The sequence below is a fragment of the Merops nubicus genome, unplaced genomic scaffold, assembly GCF_000691845.1.
Source record: "Merops nubicus isolate BGI_N331 unplaced genomic scaffold, ASM69184v1 scaffold33813, whole genome shotgun sequence".
In the NCBI taxonomy this organism is placed as follows: Eukaryota; Metazoa; Chordata; class Aves; order Coraciiformes; family Meropidae; genus Merops; species Merops nubicus.
This window is the reverse complement of record NW_008597426.1, coordinates 27,417-32,323: the sequence shown is the minus strand read 5'-3', so window position 1 is coordinate 32,323 and position 4,907 is coordinate 27,417.

Below are 4,907 nucleotides of genomic sequence, written 5' to 3'. Positions count from 1 at the left end.
GCCCCGCGCCCTTCCCAGAAATACGCTGACGCGGTTTTTGGGGGTTGTTTGGTTTCTTGAGGTTTGATTTTTTTCAAGTGAACCTGAGAATACCCGTGTAGTTTCCATGAAGGTTTACACCTGCCATCAGCTATCTGTTATCTACGTTACCGCCATTATTTTCCCACACAACCCACAACCTTGGTGCTTTGGAGTCGGCTTGGAAATACAGGGGGCACACACACATCAGTAACACATCCCCTCACCCTGCTGGTGGATGAAACACTGAGCATGTACCAGAGCTAAGTGCGTATATACAACAACCACGTCAGTTTATTTCAGGACAGCTTGGAAGGAGCATTTGGTTACATCTCAGCCCTGCAAACAGGGAAGCATTTCTTACAATGCAGAAAGTGTGATTTCCTCCCTGAGTGTAGCTGTGACACCAGAGAGCAGTCCCACACCACCTCTTTGTAGCTGGCACGTCGTTTGTTACACCAGCACTTTGAACTGTGAACATAAAGGAAAATAGAATTTTATAATAAAAACCATGCAGGAGCTCAACACTGATTCATCACAGCTAAGCTTAAAGGCTCACTCTTCAAATCTTTGTAACAATTCCTGAAGACAAATGGAAAGTCTTTTAAGTATTGAGGTATCAGCCAACACATCCCACGTGGAGACCTTTCTCTACCTGCCCCTGGAGCAAGTACTCAATTTTGTGCTGCAAGAGTTCAGCAGAAAAATACAATTAAACACCTTTTACCAAAGAAGGGACTTCACCCAAGAGCATTGCTGTTCTCAGTCTCATGAAGCTGCAAGTCACAGGCTCAGGAAAATTTTTAAATGTTTTAAAATTCACTAAGAAAAAAGAAGCAGCAAATCTGAGAAATGTAGATTCAGAGTTACTTGCTTAATGCTTAACATGGTGGTTTATTCTTCCTGTCATTTAGGTCTTTGCCATATACAGAGCAGGTACTGTATCACTGAAGTCTAAAGTCCCATTACCAGTTTGAATGCTTGGATAATTCTTTAATGGGAGTAAATAATGAGGTAATTATTTACTTCTCTTAAATCCACAAAGAACCAAACACATCACCTTAGAAACAGAGGGATGTGGGGATCCATCTGTCACCTTTGTGTGAAGGCCAAGACACCTTTATTTACCTGTAACTTATAAGATATTGGCATACGATTCTCAGCCTTGAGCTTCAACAAATAGAGCTACACTTGACAAAACACCTCCTGACGTCTCTTTTCTTCAGAGCATCAGTAACAGGCTTCCCACCACTGCATCCAGCCCACAGCTGCACTGGGCAATATTTTGCAGACTGTTGGCTCCCAAACAGAATAGCAGAACAGCTGCTGACAGGAAATTGGAAAAACCACCATTTTCTTTGTCTATGCCTATTCTCCTCATTTCTATGCCCTTTCCAAAAAGATCCAAGCCCCTGCCAAACCCCTCTCCCCAGCCCCCCAACCAACACACACCAGAGAACACAAGCAAACAAACAAACTGACATCATCTCTTCCTTAGAGTTATCACTACCACAACATTTTCATTCCTGGGTCTCTGCACTGGGAGAGGTGTTTCAGGCCCTGGCATAATGTTGGGAGAAGAACAGCCCCCAAATGACACCAGGCATCTGGAAATTGTCTGCAGTATGCATGGACAAATTATTTTCACAAGTAGACAAAATCAAAAAAGGGAAAAAAAAAAAAAAATACTAAAAACAAGAGCTCTAGAGACAATTAGAATAGCGGCAATAGATTTTGCATGACTGAAAGAATAGTCAGTTCCTGTCAAAAACCCAATTCCAAATCATGTTTTGCAACCATCTATTGAAAAGGCCATCTGGCTGCACTGTGGGCCCTGAACCAAAACATCTCAAGTCTTTGGGGTGCACTAAACTGGACCCTGAAATTTAGTTTTTCCTCATACTGAAGATCTTTTCATAGGCTAGCCTCAAAGGTTAATTTCAGAACGTTTCTCACAGAAGTAGGAAGGCAAAAGGTTGCCTATACAAGGGACTTTGAATATTTCCCCATGAACAAAATTGTTTGGGCAATTTTTGAGAGTGGATCAGATGCTAGTTAGCACACTGAACTCAGCCTGAGGAAATAACTGCAAATCACGGTGACTGATGTCATCTGAAAGCAAAGCTTCTTTTGATGCTTGAGGGAGTAAGGCGAAAGGGACAAATACAAAATGGAAAAACCCTACACCAACCACCAAAATGACATGACAAAGTACTGGGAGACTCTGTGCAGGCATAAAACAGAAACAGCCCACTTCAGTGCATCAAATGTCAATTCAAAATTCCCCAGTAAAGCGTACAGCAATATCCAAACCACCCGAGACACAGCAACGAGCCCCCAGCTAGGAAGCAGCGAGAGCACGAGCTAGGCCTAAAAACGCCTGGGAGAACTCAGCACTTCCAGAGGCTGCAGGAAAGGATGCTGCACTGGAATAAGAGCTCAGTTCAAGTAGTAACATTGACTCAAATCCATGATTTTTAAAACAAATAAAGCAAAACAGTGGTTAGGAACTGAGGTGGGCTGGGAGCTGAAGCAGCCACAGGGAAGTTCCGAGAGCACCCCGGGGAATGTGAGAAGTGAGAGGTGGCCCCCAGTGGAGTGCTGCTGATGCCCACACCTTCTGCTTCTGCTGAGCCAAACCCAAAGCAGTGGAAGACCTACTGCTCCTTCATTCAACGTCCATGCTCCAACATTTCAATGTCAAAACCACTAAGCTCTTTTGTGAGCAAGAACAGAAAAACAAAGGAATGTTTTAAACAACATTTTCACACATCGAACATTTCTGTACAATGCCAAAATTTTAAAATGATAATCAGGCCCTGGGCTGGATTTATTGTACCAGAAGAGTGGTCAAAGCTCAGTCATCCTACGCATAGAAGAAACCTTCACAGAAGTGAACAGGACTGTGAATATTCAATATTGCCCAAGGCAGACCCTCTGTTCCAAAATGCTATACTCACATCTGTATTTCAGTGAGAATACATCATATGGAAAAGCTAAAATAATTAAACTACTCTTGAATGAAGATATTTTCAGGAGATACTTGCTTTTCCTTCTGACACATTTTAAACTGCCACAGCAGGAAACTGAGCACTGAAGTCAATTCCCTCCAACCCCACCAAAACAGCATAAAAAAATTGAGTTCTTTGAAGCCAGGTGTTTTATGCTTTCAAACAAAGAAGGATTTGTTGTAAAAACCCTGTAAGTTACAGATTTCACAAAGCTTTAAATAGCTCTCTGAGTGGGCTTCTGAACTGTCATTGGTGGTTATTATTAGTAGGCACAGAAATTCCCATTTTAATTAGAAATTTTATTTTGAAATACATTACACAGTTTACAGGTGAAGTGCTTTCACTGTAAGAGATTTCATAACAATGTGCTGAGCAAAGTGGCCGACCAGTTTCCTTGAAGCTCTTCCAGTTATGGTTTGTTTTTATTTAATTATCTTACAAAACTAAGATGCAACTTCAGCATTTGTATTCAGGAGCTAATTACTAAGTTTACCTTAGAGAGAAAGTATATACTGAACTGTTTTAATTAACTATGTGTTTCAATAATGACCTTAAGCATTTGGCATAAGACTGAACGAAACCTGAGTCCTAATTAAACTTGTATTCAAAGATTTTTAAAAAAAACCCCAACTTTATGATCAAACTACTTTTTTAATAAGGCACAGTCAGACAAATATTTATATAAAGACTGCCAACCAGTTCAGTTTTGCCTGCACAGCCTTCCCGACAGTCTGTGAAGAGTAATCTGAACGGTGCTTTCCCTGTCTGCTGCTGAGACTTCTTTTCAAGAACAAGGCAGAGCAATAAGGCAACTAAAAGAACGGACATGCAAAGGAGTTTGGCATTTGGGATGGAGTCTGAATGTCTGCAAAGTAGTTCATTTAGTAAATGGAGCATTCACCTGTTATTTAAGTGGTGGCCAACTGTGATAAGGAAAACAGGTGGTGCAAACAGTGCCTGTTTTGCATATGTGTATTTTAATAGGAATAAACAAGATGTCTGGTACGCTTTCAGGTGAAGACTTTGCATGCAGCAATTCCCACAACTTTCAAAGATAATCTAAATTTAATTCTGAAATTCCCTTCTACCACTCAGAAAAGCTGTATGTACCAAGAAGCTGCATGACAGCAGGTGAAATATCAGGGAATGAAATCTCCATTTAGATAATGAGCCAGTACTGCCATCCTACTTTGCATTTCATATTAGAACAGAAGGGAGTCTTCAAGAATGATAACTCATAATTACACCAGTATTTTGGCTGGAAGAAAGTTCAAGAACTCTTAAGATGTGATGATGTTTAAAGAACACGAAACAATTCTACCCAGTCAAAGAAGAAAACAAAAAATAAAAATTAAAAAAAAAGAAGCCTTACCTTCCCCTACCAATTAAATCTTTTAGAAGCAGTTGCTAGATCTTAGCACTATATGGCTTCTGTGGACTATAAATGCTAGACAGATACTCTAAGAATTATCAGTCTCAAGCTACTGTTTGTTTTTAAAGTAATTTCAAATAAAAATACTGCATCTATTTCACTTGAATAATAAAACTGAGCATAAAAATCATTCCAAGTGTATTTCTGATACAAATTTCCATCACATACTAAAAGATATTATTTTATAGGTAATTGTAAATCAAGAAGAATTAGAATATACAAAATTAGAATATTCAAAATTCTTTCACACAGCTGAACTCATAGTGCAGCTTTAAGATTAAAAAACCCCTGTAAATTAAGTAGTCGTAACAATTGTTGACTATAAAATACATTCTGAAGTATTTTACAGAATGGCTGAACTATCAAACATAAGAACTGAGGACAAAAGGATGTTAATGACAAGCAGCCACATACAGAACACAAAGCAATAAGTTTAAATCAGACTA